Raw genomic sequence first — 21,043 nt, 5'->3', positions numbered from 1 at the left:
GAAAACAAGAAATATTTGGGATCCTACCATCATGAAATAATTTATATTTTGATGTGTAATGCCATCATGAAATACAGTTTATTTTTGATGTGTAATCATTAGACCAACTCCATGAGGATCAGAACTATTTTATGGATGTGAACATGTGTACATGTCATGGCACGGTGGCCAATAAACCAGAAATAATAAAAACACCACCCACCTGTAGTTGTTCACCTGAAAAAAAGAAATATGTGGGATTCTACTGTCATGAAATTAACAGTTAATTTTTTATGTGTAATACCGTCTCAAAATAATGTTTATTTTTCATGTGTATTTACTAGACCAGCTCTATATGTACCAACAGTCTGAGGATCAGAACTATTTTCTGAATGTCAACATGTGTCGATGTGAAATCATAAAAACACCACCCACCTGTAGTTGTTCACCTGAAAAAAAGGGGTATTACAGCGAGTACACCTGAAAAACCATCCATGTAAATGTGTGTGTGTGCGGCTGAATATGAAGCTAATTTTAACACAATACACAAAAGGTCTAACTCCAAATTTTACCAATAGAATCAGAAAATTCCACCAGTGCCACCTGATTTAAACTAATGAAACCAGTCATATGGATTAATACCAGGAAATATACCAGACCAACTCATCAAAGAACAATCTGAGCTTCATAAACATCTGATGAATGTGAACATGTTTAGGTGTCATGGCATGGCGGCCAAAAAACCAGCAGCAGAAAGAATGAAAACACCACGTACCTGTTGTTGTTTACCTGAAATAAAGAATCGTATGTGTGTTTGTTTGTTGCGTTGCAGGAGAAGAATAACCACTAGTGAAAGAGTTGAAATGTCACCACACAAAACTGAACAGCAACAAATTGTCCTGTCACTGACGACCAGAACCATCCATGAGGTCAAACTGGAAACCAATATCCAGTCCAATCACAGAAACACACACATTCCACCAGTACCAAAACTGACAAACCAAGAATTAGACTGTTCACATCCAATGGGATACAACACAGAAACCCAGTACATATACCAGACCGACTTATGTGAGAACCAACTGAGGTTTGTATGTTTGTTCTAAATTGTGAACGTGTAGGTGTCATGGCACGGCGGCCAAGAAAACAGAAGAAACATGAATAAAGGGCAGCGATTAACAGTGAAAATATATTTTTAAAAAAGGCTAATATACATGTCAATCCATTCATGTACATGTGTTTGTGTGTGCAGTTGAATATGAAACACAATTTAACTAATACTACAAGGTGAAACTCCACCAATACAACCAGATTCAACCAAAAACTGACAAACCAACAATTAATCCACAGTCATGTGGACTAAATGATGGAAAACCAGTAAATATACCAGACCAACTCATCTGAGAACAAACTGAGGGTCATATGTTTGTTACAATTGTGAACATGTGTCTGTGTCATGGCACAGTGGCCAAAAAAACAGTATTGGACATAACATGAATAAAGGACAGCGATTAAGAGTGAATACATATATAAAAAAAAAAAATAAAAAAAAAAAAAGGGAATACACATGTTAAACCATCCATGTAAATGTGTTTGTGTGCAGTTAAATATGAAGCTCAGTTTTAAAAACAATCCCAGGTGTAACTGCACAAATCAGTAAACTCCACCAACACAACCTGATTCAACCACAAACTGACAAAAAAACAACAACTAATGAAACCACAGTCATATGGACTAAATGATGGAAACCCAGTAAATATACCAGACCAAACTGAGCTTCATACATATGTGAACATGTGTAGGCCTCATAACAACCAGAAGAAAGAATAAAAGCAGCAGAAGAAAGAATAAAAGCAGCAGAAGAAAGAATAAAAGCAGCACGTACCTGTTGTTGTTCACCTGAAAACAGAACTATGGCCAAACCAGCTCATGACCGCTCCAAAAACCTCCAACAACACAACCAGCACTGACCACAGCTGAACCACTAAACCAGCATTATCCTGACGCATGCGCACGGGCCCAGTGTGAAGACCCGGAGCGCGAGCCCACCACCAGCAGAACCAGAACCAGAACTAAACCAAAACCAGCTCTTACTGTGAGACGAACTGATGCGTTTTTGACCGCGCAGAGTTCACCGTCGTCTCCTGGTGGAAACAGAATCAGTTTAAGACACTTTATCCGTATTTTAATGCCGGTTTAAACATGTCCAACAGTTGGTTTTATTACCTTTCCGGTCCGCGGCTCGTGCTCCATCCTCTGTGGCTCCTCGCGCAGGTTTTCTAAGCGGAAGTAGTTCGGTTTGTTTCGGTCAAACTCGGACCTTTTTTTTTTTCTTCTTCTTGTGTTTTCCGGCAGAGTAACGGCTTTAAAAACACGCCGAGCTTTTCTCTGAAGTTTCTCCTCTTCGTGAAAGTCAACAAATGTGCGTAAAAACACTGAGGAACTGTTGAAATCCGCCTGGTTTTACCGCGCGGCTGCTTCCAACCAATTAAATAGCTGATTAGTGTCACCTGTGCGAGTGACGTCAGCAGGATGCGCACGCGCGTGAAGACTTAAGGTGAGTTTAAACAAAAAAAAAAAAAAAAAACGTTTTCTTGGACTTCTTCTGCTCTTTTGAAGAAAAGAAAGTAAGATTTAAAAATAAAAATAAATAAATAAATTTTAAAAAAAAACAGATGCTATTTCTCATTATCTGAAGTTTAACTGTTACCAACAGTGGGGTTTGTAGCCCGTTCTGGGGGGTGTTGAAGTGGAATGGAGTGGAAATTTAATCCCAGCACCCTTAAAACGTAAGAATTTATTTATTTATTTATTTATTTATTAATTACTGTATGTCCATTTTTGACAGGCTAGAAAAATATTAAAACCGTATATATACATGGTTGGAACGTCATATTTTAACAAGAAAACTACAGCAGCCCCCCACACACACACACACACACACACACACACACACACACACCTTTCCTTGTACATGGTTTGATCCACCTAGCCCCTCCCACTTTCCCCCTTGGTTCCAGGTGGTTCAGTCAACCTCTGTTTGAACTGGAATGACTGAAGCTGCCGTTGTGTGCATCTGTTTATATTAAAAACAGACAGACTCATCATACATATAAGATGAATAAAAATAAATAAACAACCGCCATAAAACCAAGAAGAAGTAGAAGCAGTCTGGATCAGTCCATTGTTTTTAAGTAAAAGGGTTTTCAGTTATGTACGCTGCTACAGCTGCAAGACAATACTAAAATATACTCAAATATTTTACCATATATATTTGTATATTTTAGTGCATTTAACTGTATTCATGTGTATTTTAGTATATTTTAGCATAATTTTTGTATATTTTAACGTATATATTTGTATATTTTAGCATATTTATTTGTATATTTTAGTGCATTATGTGTATTTTACTGTATTTTAGTATATTGTTTTTGTATTCTAGCATATATTTCATATATTTCAGTGCATTTTACTGTATTAATGTGTATTGTAGTATATTTTAGCGTATTTCATGTATATTTTAGCATATATATTTGTGTATTTTAATGTACTGATGTGTATTTTAATATGTTTTAGCTTTTTTTGTGTGTGTGTGTATTTCAACATATATAACAAACCCATGATAAAACTCCAGTAAATTCCACAAAAGTAGAGTGAAGATAACGACGGTGACAAGTTTTCCCTTTAATTAATGAGTCAGAAAGTAACTTCAGAACTTACAGTAATACTTGCAATCGGTGAAAATGAATTGTGCTCATCTGTGTCGCCCCAAGGAGCTGCTTAATTAACAAAAAAGAAAAAAAAAGAATGGCAATTATTATTTTATGCACTTGTTAATTGCAGTTTATCTGAGAGGGGGATGTGAAATGCAGGGAAAATTAGAGAATTAGAACACTTTTAATTTATTGACCTTGTCGGGGGTTTACTAAACGGGAAAGTCGCCATGTTTCTTTAAGCGTAACCACATTTTTTTATCATCTGAGGGTCACAACCGGACCGATCACAGGGATTCTGTCACACAATAAACAACACGTCAAAGCATTTTCCACCTAAATGAAACAGAGACACTTCATTAAGTCTATTATAAATTCTGATTCAATTTGGCTCTAACATTAAATTAATGGAGTGCACATCCGCAGATAATTGAAAAGCTATGCGGATCAAACTAATATACATGTAAGCAATTCAGGATGAAGAATGAAATGACTCACGTCTCATTATTAATCATCTGTTCACGCTTTAGTCTGATGTCAGACGCAGAGCGGGGGGGGGCAGACTAAATCCTGGATGATGGGGTAAACCTGGTGGGTGTTAACGTTGATGCAGGAGGTTTTCTTCCTCCACCCTCGTTAACCCGGGGGTGTCAAACATGAACCGGCCCGCTACAGAAGGGGGGGGGGCTTATTTCAGGAAAATTTTCAGATTCAACTTTAGCCCAGATTTTCTAATGCTGCCATGTCTTGGGAATACAAAAATGTGGAAAAAATTCAAATCAAACCCAACTCTCCACCCCGAAAATTACTTTTTCAACCCTGAAAACGTGGGTTTTTTTGTCAACTTTCAAACCTTCTGCACTTCTGATAAAGTATAATGTGTCAGTCTGCTCATGCTGGGATCTTCAATCTTTTTGTGTCAGACATGTCATGTCTTCAGTGCTTTGAACTACAAAAGGTGTAGAGTCAAGGTCCAGTTAGAGGTCAAAGGTCACCCAGATGGTCCAAATGCATATTTGATGGAACTCAGCTGTTCATGTGGGTTCTTCTAAATGTTGGGCTCAGGTTCTGTCCTCAGAACACATCTACTGACCACAAACAGCTGACATTCAGTCAGACACATTCAACACAACTGTTTCCTCTGTATTCTGCACAGACATGAAAACAGAACAGACGGCAGTTTGACAGCACTGACATTTACATGAACCTGTCCTGTGGGGGCAGAGGGTAGACCTGGAGCCACAGACACAAGGACCTGGGTTCAGTTCAACACCAGGACATGGGGGTGGAGCCTGTAGGACATGGGGGTGGAGCCTGTAGGCCATGGGGGTGGAGCCTTTAGTCCATGGGGGTGGGGCTTGTAGGCCATGGGGGTGGGGCCTTTAGTCCATGGGGGTGGGACCTTTAGTCCATGGGGGTGGGGCCTTTAGTCCATGGGGGTGGGACCTTTAGTCCATGGGGGTGGAGCCTGTAGGACATGGGGGTGGAGCCTTTAGTCCATGGGGGTGGGGCCTTTAGTCCATGGGGGTGGGACGTTTGTTTTTTTTGTGCAACAAAAATGCACAAAAGAAAAAATGACAGTGACATAATATTAGTAAAATTATGTTTATTTCTTTTAAGACACTTCATGTTGTTCATATTTGTTCAGATTATTCAGACTTTTTGTTGCAGGATAGTTCATAAATGTAAACCTTTTCATGTAATTTTACTGTTTTGTTTTTTTTTTTACATTAAAATAAAGAGAAAAATTTGCAGGTGTAATTATTGATATTTTATGATAGTATTTACTGATGAAAAATGACCAAATATTGACCAAATTAATGAATAAAATGAATCATACACATTTTGAAATTATACTTTGTTTTAGTGTAAATACATGCAAATATTTACATTTACTACGAGAAAAAATGTGGAGTTGTGAGTGTTTATAGATTATTATGATCGTATTTGACTGGTTCTGCCCACTTTAGACTGAACTGGTCTGAATGTGGAACCTGAACTAAAAGGACTGTTCATATTTTAGTGTCATTTTTGCATCCCACAGGGCCGGACTGGACCCTTTGGGGGGCTGGATTTGGGCCCCGGGCCACATGTTTGACACCAGTGGTCTAATAGTTCTTTTTCCTCTGTTCTTATTGGTTTGTCCACACCATCAGATGGCGTCGGTCTGAATGTGGACGCTGGATGGACGTGCCTTTAACCTGTTCCTCCAGCTGAGCGCCTTCCTCTCAGCTCCACGTCTGCGTCATGTGACCTCACCTGTAGAGGAGGAGGCGTGGCCGCCGTCAGGTACCTGCAGCGACCCGAGCAGGTTTTAATGATCTGTGGAGGAAACAGCGGCAGGGGTCTGAGGCACCGCCACGCCGAATTCAACCACTAAACGTGTTCATCAGCGGAAGGACGGAGGCTTTCAGCTGTGTGTTTGAGTCTGAGTTCAACATGAAAATCTGACAGAGTCTGAATGAACACGACCTGGTGAAAACGGTAATTACAGACGTTCAGCTGGAAGGACCCACTTTACACACAGTTCCTGATGTGTGGCAGCAGCGATGATAGATATGTGGAATATGTTAGGGCATTTAACTGCATTAATGTGTATTTTAGTATCTTTTAGCATATTTTTAGGATATTCTAGCATATATATTTGCATATTTTAGCATATTTATTTGTATATATTAGTGCATTTTAGTGTATTGTGTGTATTTTACTATATTTTGGTATATTGTTTTGTGTATTCTAGCACATATATTTGTATATTTTAGCATATACTTGCATATTTTAGCATATATATATTTGTGTATTTTAGTGCATTTTAGTGTATTATGTGTATTTTACTATATTTTAGTATAGTATTTAGTGTATTCTAGCATATATTTTGTATTTTGTAGTGCATTTAACTGTATTAATGTGTATTTTAGTATCTTTTAGCATATTTGTCATATATTTTAGCTTATGTATTTGCATATTTTAGCATATTTATTTGCATATATTAGTGCATTTTAGTGTATTGTGTGTATTTTACTATATTTTAGGATATTGTTCTGTGTATTCTAGCATATATTTTGTATTTTGTAGTGCATTTAACTGTATTAATGTGTATTTTAGTATCTTTTTGCATATTTGTAATATATTTTAGCTTATGTATTTGCATATTTTAGCATATTTTTTGCATATACTTGTGCATTTTAGTGTATTGTGTATATTTTACTATATTTTAGGATGTTGTTCTGTGTATTCTAGCATATATTTTGTATATTTCAGGGTATTTAACTGTATTAGTATATTTTAGCATATTTTTAGTATATTTTAGCATATTCATTTGTATATTTTAGTGCATTTAACTGTATTAATGTGTATTTTAGTATATTTTAGCCTATTTTTAGTATATTTTAGCATATATATTTGCATATTTTAGCATATTTATTTGTATATATTAGTGTATTTTAGTGTATTTTGTGTATTTTATTAAATTTTGGTATATTATTTAGAGTATTCTAGGATATATTGTGTATATTTTAGTGCACTGAAATGTATTAATGTGTATTTTAGTATATTTTAGCATATTTTTAGTATATTTTAGCATATATATTTGCATATTTTACTACATTTATTTGTATATAATAGTGCATTTTAGTGTAGTATGTGTATTTTACTATATTTTGGTATATTATTTAGTGTATTCCAGCATATATTTTATATATTTTACTGCATTTAACTGTATTAATGTGTATTTTAGTATATTTTAGCATTTCTTTTGTATATTTTATCATGTACATTTGTAATTACAGACATTCAGCTGAAAGGCCAAACTTTACACGTATTTCCTGGTGTGTTGGCGGCGGTGGCGGTGTTGACTACGATGCAGCGACTGGCTCGACACCTCGCAGAAAGCGTGTGACGGTAATTAATGTAGCGGTGTTTTCGACAGTAATGGAGGAGGAATGTGAGCAGAGGTCCAGCTAAGTGTTGTCTAATGAAAACCTGCAGACGCTTGTGTTATTTAACCCTTTAACCCCTGACGTATCAGCGCTGACACGTTCTCTATGTGAGGATTTATTTAAATATTCAGAGAAATTCAACCGTTTACTCAGGAGTTACATTTCCAATCGTGATGATAAAATAGATCTCGTACTGAGCATGCTCAGTTCAAGCCCTTCCCCCTGTGGAATGGGTGTGTGTGGGGGGGTAAAACACAGAGAAGTGACTGAGACTGACTCAATATAAAAATAGACAGTTTAGTCTTTTTTTTTTTTTTTTTTTACACCATTTTCCACATGAACTTTGAATTTCAACACACTGAACAACCAGTATTTGAATTTAGTCCCAGTAGTTTTGTCTCTTTTTTTTTCTAAATCAGTCCAGCTGCTTTTTGGCACCTGTTTAACTCCATACAATAGTTCCACGGTCAAAAAAAGAATAAAAGAAGCAGTAAAAAAAAAAAAAAAAAAGGAAAATCACTACAACACTGGAAACAACAGGAAAAACCAAAAATATTAAAAACAACAGCTATGATAATAATAATAAAAACAACAATAATGATAACAATGACAATGATAAAAATAACAACAATGATAATAAGGATAATAATAACAATAGTAACAGCATCAATAATAATAATAATAACAATGATAATGAGAATACTTTTACTTCTACTACTACTACTATGAATAATAATAATGAATGTATTTATAAAGGGCTTTCTGTGACAGAGAAACCCTCTGGTTACTGTAAAATTTTTAATTAAAAACAATAAACACATGTATAATGTAAAGCATAGAAGTATTTAAGTTTTTTCTCCTGAATATAAAACTGTAAGAATGAAACAAAACTAACAGCAGCAGAATTAGTGTTTTTTTAATCGTAATAAATCAGATTTTACTTCTAATATCCACCCAATATCTGTATTAGTTTGGGTCTATGTGTGGAGTAAGTTCAGTGGTCCCACATCAGCGCCCTGTGGAACCCCAGCCCACACACTGTGGTTTAGGCTTTTCTGCGCCAACTTTGTCCCCCCAGACTCATAAATATGGGTCTAATCCCAGACCATCTGCTCTGTCCTCTGGTCTCTGATGTTTTTTTAGAGTGTTCAACCTGCCACCAGGTGATGATGGATGTGTCGCGGAAGCTTCAGTCTCTAAATAAGTGTTAGCGACATTCAGCTCTAATGACATGATATGACATTCTGATCCGTTGTGAGCGGCGCTTTCCCATTTGACTTATGAAGCTAATTAATCTCATTGTTTTCAAGGAGAATTGGGTCTGAAGTGGAGTTTGGGCTGCACGCTCTTCAATGACACAATTATTTACTCGTTAGCGTCACAGCTCCCAGTTACTACGGGCAACCGGGCCTCTTTCATGATAAGCACCGTAATTATGTTTGGAAAAAAAAAAAAAAAGGGGAGTGCCACCTTTCATCATCAAAGTCACTGTAGTTCAGAGGCCACATGCGCTCAAATATGAACGAAAGTGGATCAGAAGGCAAATAATGAGCAAAAATGTTTACATCTACTAAGTCACCTTGAAGAAAATGCAAATAACATGAACCGAGAACAAACAAAAGCAAAAAAAAAAAGGGCAATTTTAACTACATTAAGCTTCAGTTTATATAAAATTACATGATAAAAATGCTTACATTTGCAAACTATGTGAATAACATGGATAAACTGAAATTTTTTAGTTGTTTATATGTGGTTTTTAGTTTCGTTTGGGTGTTTTTTTGTGATTTTTGGGTGATTTTTTGGTGGTTTTTAGGCTTTTTTTTTTTTTTGTGTGTGTGTGTTTTTTAGGTGCTTTTTGGAAAATTTTTAGGTGGTCTTTAAGTAGTTTTTGGATGAATTTTAGGTGGTTTTTGGATGGTTTTTAGGAGTTTTTTTTTTTTTAGGGTTTTTTTTAGGTGTGTTTTGGATCATTTGAAAAAAAAAAAAGGGTAGCGCCACCTTTCATCATCAAAGTCATTGTAGTTCAGGTATTGTAGGTGGTTTTTAGTTTGGTTTTGGGTGATTTTTACGTGGTTTTTAGGCTTTTTTTTGTGTGTGTTTTTTTGTGTAATTTTTGGTGGTCTTTAAGTAGTTTGGGATGATTTGTAGACGGTTTTTGGGTGATTGTTTGGTGGATCTTAGGTGGGTTTTTTTTTTTTGGTGTTTTTTTGGGTTATTTTTAGGTTGTCTTTAAGTTGTTTTCGGATGATTTTTAGGTGGTTTTTGGGTGATTCTTAGGCGGGATTTTTAATTTTTAGGTGGTTTTGGGGGTGGGGGGTTGTGTGATTTTGGGGGTTTTTTGGGTGATTTTTTTGGTGGTTTTGGGTGGTTTGTAGGTAGTTTTTGGATGAGTTTAAGGTGGTTTTTGAGTGATTTTTAGGTGTTTTTTTTGGTGGTTTGTCGGTGGTTTTTGAGTGGTTTTGGGGTAGTTTTGGGGACAATCATGACAGAGCATCAAAAATATTTTAGAAATGTATTCATAGTCATCAATAAAAAACAAAACAAAACCAGTGTTGAGAGAAGTTCAGTCCAAACCATCTCTGAGTCATTTTGGAAGTAAAGATAATAATTGAACCCAAACGAACCAATGCACTGATATATATTCCGTAACATAAAACTATATTCTCACATTAGTTCTTGTTGTTTTGGGTTCCAAACCCAAAACAAAAACAACAACAAAAAAGCAATCATCAACATCATCAACATCATCATCCATTAGTGAAGTTCAGCTGGATTCATTTTGTTAGTTTATGATAATAAATAAATACAGTTTTATGTGATTTGAAGTATTTATAATAATAATTATTCTTCACTCCGCCCCCTTTGAACCCCCACCAGGACTCCAACTCTGTGGACCCCCCCCCCCCCTTATTTTTCTTCTGGATCCACTGTAAATTCATCCCAGGGTCTGGACTGGACTCTGGTGGGCTGGTTTTTGTCCCCCATGCCTCATGTTTGACACCCCAGATATACAACTTTTACCCCCCCCCCCCTCCTGTTTTCCTCCCCTGTGTGACTGTTTAATGGATTTGCGGTTGCTTGGTAAAAGCTGCCCTGTTTTGCCCTTTACCCTCAGACTCTTTCGGTGTGTTTCTCTCTTTCCGTCACAGCACTTTGCTCCGAGAACACAATTAAATTAGCTGGACTTGACTGGTAAACAGCAGAATAGGCCGTTCGATTGTAAAAATGCACAGGGCGCTGGCGTGCAGAAGCAGAACGCAGACGCACAGATACGTGAACTGGGCTGTATGGGTTAGTGTTTGGTTGCAGTGCACTCTGGGAAGGCCATTAGTCACCCTGACCTGTGCAGTTAAGAGGTGTCAACCATGATTTGCCGGTGTACATCTTTGGTCTCCACGGTTCGGTGCTGATGGTCTTTAAAAGCCTCACTGGGGAGCTCTTGATTATCATCTACTTATGGACCATCGCCGCCCGTGGCTCGCCGTCGGTCACTTCACCTACATTAGTTCGACACGTTTAAGGTCAGGCCTTTATTTCTGAGCTGTTTTCCGTCGTCTACTTTCCACCCTCCGTTCGGTGTGTTTTTTTTCCGGCTCATGCAGAGAACTCGATGGCTTGTTGAACAGAAACCGCTTTCAGGCAGAAACTCTGTGAGTGGCGGGTGGCGTAGATTCTGATGGAACGCTGCGATTTTCCCAAAGGGGACTGTTGGACGCAGGAATGAGCATGTGCAACCCAGGTCAGCGCCGATCTTTTCCTGTTCACTTCCTCGTTTTGATGTCACGGAGCTTCTTTAATGAGAGAAGATGCTGCCGGCCTTAAAGTGGTGAGGCCATCGCCATCCCAGAACTGGGTCAGAATTGGGTTTTTCTTTCTGTACATTTGTGTTCTTCCTTTTTGTAAACATTTAACATTAACCTCATTACATAAACGCCTAAGTCATTCACTATATAGATGTACTATATCATCCATGGTTATGATTTTAAAAGTTCTACCTCTAAAGGAATATTTTTCATGCTCTTTCGTGATTATCCAAAACACAACCCAAAACCCACCCAACAATCACCCCAAAAACTACCCAACAATCACCTCAAAACCCACCCAACAATCACCCCAAAAACTACCCAACAATCACCCCAAAAACTACCCAACAATCACCCCAAAAACCACCCAACAATCACCTCAAAACAACCCCAAAAACCACCCAACAATCACCCCAAAAACTACCCCACAATCACCCCAAAACAACCCCAAAAAACACCCCCAAAATCGCCCAACAATCACCCCAAAAACCTCCCAACAATCACCCCAAAACAACCAAAAAACCACCCAGCAATAAAAAAAAAACCCAAAAACTATCCAACAGTCCCCCCAAAACCCCCCTAAATCCCCCCAGAAAACCTCGTACATATGTGTAATTATTGGGCGGACAGAACTAGTCGTCCTCGTCTGTTCCTGATCATTGGTTGTGACACTTGACGATAGCTGCGACACTAAGAATATGAAAGTAAACTGATCCATCCTCCTGTTTTCTCTCACTTTCGCTGAGACTTTTATCTATGATGTGATGTTTCCAGGAATAATCGCTGTCGCTGATTTAATCACTAATGACAATCCTTAATAAGGACTAGAGACCAATCTGTAGTTTTTATTCCTGGAGACTCAGTTGAAGTCCTCAAAAACAAAAAAACAATGTTTGGCTTTGTTTCAGCAGAAATGATTTGAAGTCCAAACGTCTCCAGAAGCTGATTTGTGCGGACATGGCTAATTAAGCATCAGCTGGTGTTGACTGGGAACGGTTCTGTTTGTTAAGGCTGGACGTTTCCACGCAGAAGGCTTGGGAACGCTTCACAGGTAGGGTAGCGGACAGACCACGTTTGGCCAAACCCTGGGAAAGTGGGAGGTGTCTAATCATCTGCAGATCCACTCCAGACTTCCTTTAAACCCATGATAGACGACGGCCCGTCCTGTATCTGATTAGAGCTCAAATTAGCCCGGTCAACATGGGCATGATCAGGCTGTCGGCTGCGCTTTGAGCCACGCCGGTTCGACTTTCCGAGGTGCGAGAAGTGTCAGCTTTCAGCCAATCAGCTCACTGCTTCCTCCACTAGATCCTCACATCGTGGATTCTTCAGAAAAACGTGATCAAATTGTACACTTCTGTTCAGAGTGAGAGTTAGGGTTATCAGGGAGTCCAAACCAGCCTCAACCACACTGTTCAGTGTCCAAATCTGGACATTCAGAGACGTTTGGTCTGGATTTAAACACAATGGAATCCATGAGGAGTTATATATGGATTTATATGGACAAAAGTATGTGGACACGTTGGATTCAGGTGTTTGTTTTCTATCAGGGGTCTGGGATCCAAAACAGTCAAGACTTATGTCAGAGTATAGTTTTATATTATGGGATAGATAGCATTAGTTTGGTTTAAATTAAAAATTTTTAAATTAAATTTAAATTTCTCTCAACGATCAACAAAATGAGTTAAAAAAAAAAAAAAAAAAAAAAAAAAAAGAGGCAAAAATAATCAACAAAATTAACAAAAATGGATTTTTTTTTTAATTGACAAAATCATCCAAAAAACGGGCCAAAAAAAACAACAAAATGAGTAAAAAAAAAAAAAGAAAAAAAAAAAAAAAAAAAAGACCAAATTAATCAACAAAATTAACAAAAATAGACAAAATAACAAAAGAAAAAAAAAATTGGACTAAATCATCCAAAAAAAGGAACAAAATAAGCAAAATGGACCAAGTAACATATTTTGGAAGCAGAGGGCAAGAATGAAACCAAAACTGTCATGTTAGTAACATAGCATAATTAGCTCATTCATAATGGACAAAAGTATGTGGACATGTTGAATTCAGGTGTTTGTTTTGTGACACGGCTCTGGGATCTAAAACAATGAGGACTAAGGTCAGAATATAGGTTTATATTATGGGATAGATATCAGTGCATTGGTTAGTTTGGGTTCAATTGTTATTTTTGTTTCCAAAATTACTCAGAAATGGTTTGGACTCATCTTTGGGTGACTTTTGGATTGTTTTTCGGTGGTTTTTTGTTTGTGTTTGGGTGATTTTTAGGTGTTTTTAAGGTGGTGTTTAGGTGGTTGTGGGTGATTTTTTGGTTGGGTTTTTTTTAGGTGGTTTTAGTTTGGATTTGGGGGGGGGGGGTTATGGTCTTTTTGTGGTGTTTAGTTTGGTTTTGGGTGGTTTTTATGTGGTTTTTGTGTGATTTTTTTTTTTTTTTTGTGGTGTTTTTAGGTAGTTTTTGGATGATTTTTAGGTGGTTTTTAGGTGATTTTTAGGTGTTTTTTTTTTCTTTTTAGGTTTTTAGGTGGTTATGGGAGTGTTGCATGATTTTTGGGTTGTTTTGAGGTGATTTTTTGGTGGTTTTTAGTTTTGTTTTTATGTGGTTTTTATGTGATTTTTTTAAAAGTGTTTTTGTGGGGTTTTTTTCATGTGTTTTCAGGTAGCTTTTGGATAATTTTTAGCTGGTTTTTGGGTGATTTTTAGGTGGGTTTTTTGAGGTGGTTTTGAGGGGGATTTTGTGTGATTTGTGGGTGTTTTGTAGGTGATTTTGAGTGGTTTTTGAGTAGTTTTTGTGTAATCAAAACAGAGCACGAAAAATATTTTAGAAATTTATTCATAGTCATTGATTAAAAAACACAAAACAAAAAAAAGAAAAATAATAATAATAATAATAATGTGGAGAGAACTTCAGTCCAAACCATCTGAGAGTCATTTTGGAAACACAGATTAGAATTGAACCCAAACTAACTGATATCCATCCCATAATTTAAAACTATATTCTGACATTAGTTCTTATTGTTTTGGATCCCAGACCGCTGTCAGAACAGAAACAGCTGACTCCAATGTGTCCACATACTTTTGTCTGTATCGTGCCTGTTAATCGTACAGGTTTTGGTGTTTACTGCTGTGTATGAAGGTGTTCTGTTGTCATTCTCATTCCAGTCCGACGCTCTGGAACCGTCGAGTCTCGGCGCCGTCAGTTTGGATCCATCCCAGAGGGTTTAGGGGCGACGCTGCGATAAATGCAGGTTGGCGAGACGGAGGTACGACGCCGTGGAAATGGCCGCCAGCCTCGTCTCGCTCGCTTTGGATTTTTAGCCCGATGAGCCGCTGTTTGTTTGTCTTAATAAATAACACATCAGCGGACGTCTGCAGAAGTGACTCAACCCCTTCAGCCTCCGGTGTCTGAAAGGAAAGGAATAACACCAGGATGAGTGTGGAACCACAGGCTGTGGTGTCTTCGGTGTCCTGGTGTCCCAGCTTTAATAACCTGCTGAACATGAAACTGAGGACGGCCACAGAAAACACAGCGCTGTACCACCGTCTGCACTGACACCGTCTGTTTGTGTTTGACCATTTTTAGACGAGACAGAGAAACGACGTTAACAGTATGAACTATGGAGAGGACGTCTGCACATACAACTGCAAAAAAAGAAGACCGTTTCTACCATATTTAACCGGTTTGGTCCAGTTTGTCCACCTACAGCAGAGGGTGAAAACATGTGCAACGGCAGAAACAGGGAAATGAAAAAGCATTTATACGACAACAACAGCCTGAAAGAAGAGATGGAAGAAGAAATAACCACAGATTTATCTGACGTCCAAAGAAAGGACAACAAGGACACCTGAGAGAAGAGGACATCAGGATTATATATGTAATAATATTATTATTAATAATAATAATAATATATGAAAATCATGCAAAACCACCTAAGAATTACTAAAAAAAATCACCAAAAACCAACCAAAACTGCCTCAAAAATCCCCTAAAAATCACCAAAAACACCTTAAAATCAGTCCAAAAAAACAACTAAAAATTTCTCAAAAAATCTCCTAAAAACATCCAAAACAAACTGAGAATCAGTTTTTTAAAAAATCACCAAAAACCAACTAAAAATGCCTCAAAAATCACCTAAAAATCACCAGAACACCTTGAAATCAGTCCAAAAAAAACATCTAAAAATTTCTCAAAAAATCTCGTAAGAACATCCAAAACCACCTAAGAATGACCAAAAAACGACAAAAAATGCCTCAAAAATCACCAAAAACACCTTAAAATCAGCTTAAAAAACACCTAAAAATTCCTCCAAAAAAATCTCCTAAAAACATCCAAAACAACCTAAGAATCACTCCAAAAAAATCACCAAAAACCAACTACAAATGCCTCAAAAACCTAAAAATCACCAAAACCCCATTAAAATCAGTCCAAAAACAACCCTAAAATTCCTCCAAAAATCCCCTAAAACCATCCAAACCCACCTGTAGAACAGTGAAGTGAACAGTTGCAGGTGTGTTCCAGTTACAGCTGATGTTCCACATCCTAAATCTGTTATTGACGTTCATTCTAGTTTGTTATTTAGTCCAAACCTGTGAAACTTCAGTTCCTGTCTTTGTCTTTTCCTGTTCTTCGTCCTGTTTGGACCCTAGAACACAGTAGAACTGAACCACTGCGGTAACGGAACCCAAACACAGACTCCCAGCAGCTTTAATGAACCTCACACAGACAGAACGTCCCAGCACTTAAAGGGTTAAACCTTCATGAACCCAACACTCAGTGGAGACATAAAGTGTAAAACAAACACAGCTGTCCTCACTAAAAGGGTCCAAACAGACCGAGTCGGACCTGAAACTGACCCCTGTCGACTGGAGGCTCAGACAGAAGAGTCCCACTTCTACTGGTGTTAGTTCAAAACAGCCGTCAGCGATACTACACTGGAACACACTGAAGCACTGGCTTCAGTTTCAGACTGAGGCTGGATGGTTTTAGGGGGGTTTGGGTCATTTTTAGGTCCGTTTGGGGGGGGGGGGGGGGGGGTTGGGTCATTTTTAGGTCGGTTTGGGGGGGGGGGGGTTTGGGTCATTTTTAGGTCCGTTTGGGAGCGGGGGGTTTGGGTCATTTTTAGGTCCGTTTGGGGGGGGGGGGGGGGTTGGGTCATTTTTAGGTCGGTTTTGGGGGGGGGGGGTTTGGGTCATTTTTAGGTCCGTTTGGGGGCGGGGGGTTTGGGTCATTTTTAGGTCCGTTTGGGGGCGGGGGGTTTGGGTCATTTTTAGGTCCGTTTGGGGGGGGGGGGGGGGGGGTTGGGTCATTTTTAGGTCGGTTTGGGGGGGGGGGGGTTGGGTCATTTTTAGGTCGGTTTGGGGGGGGGGGGTTGGGTCATTTTTAGGTCCGTTTGGGGGCGGGGGGTTTGGGTCATTTTTAGGTCGGTTTTGGGGGGGGGGGGTTGGGTCATTTTTAGGTCCGTTTGGGGGCGGGGGGTTTGGGTCATTTTTAGGTCGGTTTGGGGGGGGGGGGGGGGGGGGGTTTGGGTCATTTTTAGGTAGGTTTGGGGGGGGGGGGGGGGGGTTGGGTCATTTTTAGGTCGGTTTGGGGGGGGGGGGGGTTGGGTCATTTTTAGGTCGGTTTGGGGGCGGGGGGTTTGGGTCATTTTTAGGTCGGTTTGGGGGGGGGGGGGTTGGGTCATTTTTAGGTCGGTTTGGGGGGGGGTTGGGTCATTTTTAGGTAGGTTTGGGGGGGGGGGGGTTGGGTCATTTTTAGGTCGGTTTGGGGGGGGGGGTTTGGGTCATTTTTAGGTAGGTTTTGGGGGGGGGGTTTGGGTCATTTTTAGGTAGGTTTGGGGGGGGGTTGGGTCATTTTTAGGTAGGTTTGGGGGGGGGTTTGGGTCATTTTTAGGTAGGTTTGGGGGGGGGGGGTTTGGGTCATTTTTAGGTAGGTTTTGGGGGGGGGGTTGGGTCATTTTTAGGTCGGTTTGGGGGGGGTTTGGGTCATTTTTAGGTAGGTTTGGGGGGGGGGGTTGGGTCATTTTTAGGTCGGTTTGGGGGGGGTTTGGGTCATTTTTAGGTAGGTTTGGGGGGGGGGGTTGGGTCATTTTTAGGTCGGTTTGGGGGGGGGGGGGTTTGGGTCATTTTTAGGTAGGTTTGGGTCATTTTTAGGTAGGTTTGGGGGGGGGGTTTGGGTCATTTTTAGGTATTTTTTGGGGGGGGGGGGGTTTGGGTCATTTTTAGGTAGGTTTTGGGGGGGGGGGGTTTGGGTCATTTTTAGGTAGGTTTGGGGGGGGGGGGGTTTGGGTCATTTTGAGGTCCGTTTGAGGGTAGGGGGGGTTTGGGTCATTTTAGGTAGGTTTGGGGGGGGGTTTGGGTCATTTTTAGGTAGGTTTGGGGGGGGGGGGTTTGGGTCATTTTTAGGTAGGTTTGGGGGGGGGGGGTTGGGGTCATTTTTAGGTAGGTTTTGGGGGGGGGTTTGGGTCATTTTTAGGTAGGTTTTGGGGGGGGGTTTTGGGTCATTTTTAGGTAGGTTTGGGGGGGGAGTTACATGATTTTTGGGTTGTTTTGGGGTGATTTTAAGGTTGTTTTTAGGTGGATTTTGGGTGATTTTTAGGGGGGGTTTAGTTTGGTTTTGAGTGGTTTTTGGGTGGTTTTTGTGGTTTTTGGGTGAATTTTAGGTGGTTTTTGGGGTTTTTTGAGTGGTTTAAGGGTGATGTTTTTTATGGGATTGTAAGTGGTGTTTAGGTTGTTTTTGGATGATTTTTTTAGGTGTTTTTCGGGTAATTTTTAGGTAGTTTTGGAGGGATTTGCATGATTTTTGGGTTGTTTTGGGGTGATTTTTAAGGTGGTTTGTTGGTGGGTTTTAGTTTGGTTTTGGGTGATTTTTAAGGTGGTTTGTTGGTGGGTTTTAGTTTGGTTTTGGGTGATTTTTAAGGTGGTTTGTTGGTGGGTTTTAGTTTGGTTTTGGGTGATTTTTAAGGTGGTTTTTACATGGATTTTGGATGATTTTTTGGTGTTCATTTAGGTGGTTTTGGGGTGGTTTTTTGGTGGGATTTTAGGTGGTCTTTAAAGGTAATGTTTAGGGTATTTTTTAGGTGTTTTTTTGGGTGGTTTGTAGGTAGTTTTTGGATGAATTTTAGGTGGTTTTTAGTATGGTTTTGAGTGATTTTTTTGGTGGTTTTCAGGTGGGTTTTGGGTGGTTTTTCAGTGGGATTTTAGGTGGTTGTTACAGGTAATATTTAGGGGTTTTTTAGGTGGTTTGTAGGTGGTTTTTGAGTAGTTTTGGGGTAATCATGACAGAGCATGAAAAATATTTTAGAAATGTATTCATAGCCATCAATTAAAAAACCAAACCAAAAAAACCCCTGTCGACTGGAGGCTCAGACAGAAGAGTCCACACTTTTACTGGTGTTTGTTCGAAAACAGCCATCAGCGATACTACACTGTAAGACACTGAAGCACTGGCTTAAATTTCAAGCAGCGGTTGGATGATTTTTAGGGTGTTTTTGGGTAATTTTTAGGTAGTTTTGGGGGGGTTTGCATGATTTTTGGGTTGTTTTGGGGTGATTTTAAGGTTGTTTTAGGTGGTTTTTGGGTGAATTTTTTTTTTTTTTTTTTTTAGATGGTTTTTAGTTTGGTTTTCAGTGGTTTTTGGGTGATTTTTAAGGTGGTTTTTAGGTGGATTTTGGATGATTTTTTGGTAGTCATTTAGGTGGTTTTGGGGTGATTTTTTGATGGGATTTTAGGTGGTCTTTATAGGTAATGTTTGGGGGGGGTTGGGTGGTTTGTAGGTGGTTTTTGGGTGAATTTTAGGTGGTTTTTAGTTTTGTTTTTGGGTGGATTTTGGGTGATTTTTCGGTGGGATTTTAGGTGGTCTTTACAGGTAATGTTTAGGGTATTTCTTAGGTGTTTTTTGGGTGGTTTGTAGGTGGTTTTTGAGTAGTTTTGGGTAATCATGACAAAGCATGAAAAACATTTTAGAAATGTATTCATAGTCATCGATTAAAAAACCAAACCAGACCAAAAAAAAACCTGTTGACTGGAGGTTCGGACAGAAGAGGTTTGTCGGAACAGCCGTCAGCGATCCTACACTTTAAGACACTTACGCATTGGCTTCAGTTTCAAGCAGCGGTTGTCGCCCCTCGGTGAAAATCCCAGCCTTTCCCTCTTCTACCCTCCACCCCCCCACCCCCACCCTTCCCTTCTACGTCCAACTTTTTTTTTTTTTTTTTCCTGTCTTGTCTCTGGGTTTTTCTCCCTTGGGTTGAAAATGCTAATTCTTTCGGAGCAGTCGTCGTCGTGGGATTGTGCTTGCCTCAGTAACTTTTTCTCTCCAGATACTGCATTGGATATCGTCCATGATGTGTTGTTGTGTGTGACAAACACTGCCGGCGCGTCCATAGATCACAGCCAGAGTGGGTTTGTTGGGCACACACAGGTGTCTGCTGCCTCTGCCTTTCCACTCGCTCTCTTTTCTTTTCTCCAACACTAATGTGGGCGCATGCCCGGCCATCTGTGAAGGACAAGGGAACCTTTTGGCCGAGACAAATCGCTTTGGAGCAGGGCTGTAGCCTCCCGCCCCCCCCCCCACCCCGTCCCTATGCCTCATGGGTAACAAGGGAAGCGTCTGCATCGGGTCCATAGTGTTCTATCAGGAGTCAGCCAACTGAGCCATCGGTCTAATCCCCCCCAACAGCCCACATGGCCGCTCCGCCAAGTTCCAATTAGACCCATAAAAAAATCCTCCATTTTTCCTGAACGGGGACCTTTATGAGGGGTGTGCCCAGCGCTCCGTGAACCTTTGGACCAACGGATATAACAACGGGGCTGTAAAGCAAAGACAGGACGGGAAAAAACAGACACCCCGAGGGCTGACACTCGTGAAGAACAAAACAAATCCCTAAAAAATAATAAAATAAGCAGCAAAATGAACGAAAATGAAGAAAGAAAACCTACAAAATAATTAATAACAGGGAAAAAATGAGCAAAAAACTGAGTAAAATAAAGTACAAAATAATAAAATAAGAAACATAATGAACGAAAATGAAGAAAGAAAACTTACAAAATAATAAATAATGGGGAAAAATGAGCAAAAAACTGAGTGAAGTAAACTCAAAAATAATAAAATAAGCAACAAAATGAACAAAAATTAGGAAAGAAAACCTACAAAATATTAAATAATGGGGAAAAAATGAGCAAAAAACAGAGTAAAATAAAGTCAAAAATAATAAAATAAGCAACAAAATGAACAAAATTAGTAAAGAAAACCTACAAAATATTAAATAATGGGGAAAAATGAGCAAAAAACAGAGTAAAATAAAGTCAAAAATAATAAAATAAGCAACAAAAGGAACAAAAACTAGGAAAGAAACCTAAAAAATAATAAATAATGGGGAAAAATTAGCAAAAAAACAAGTAAAATAAAATCAAAAATAATAAAATAAGCAACAAAATGAACAAAAATGAAGAAAGAAAACCTACAAAATAATTAATAACAGGGAAATAAGAGCAAAAAAAAAAAGAGTTAAATAAAGTCGAAAATAATAAATAAGCAGCAAAATGAGCAAAAATTAGGAAAGAAAACCTAAAAAATAATAAATAATGGGGAAAAATGAGCAAA

The sequence above is a fragment of the Sphaeramia orbicularis genome, chromosome 18, assembly GCF_902148855.1.
Source record: "Sphaeramia orbicularis chromosome 18, fSphaOr1.1, whole genome shotgun sequence".
Taxonomy (NCBI): Eukaryota; Metazoa; Chordata; class Actinopteri; order Kurtiformes; family Apogonidae; genus Sphaeramia; species Sphaeramia orbicularis.
Note: the sequence above shows the minus strand (reverse complement) of the source record.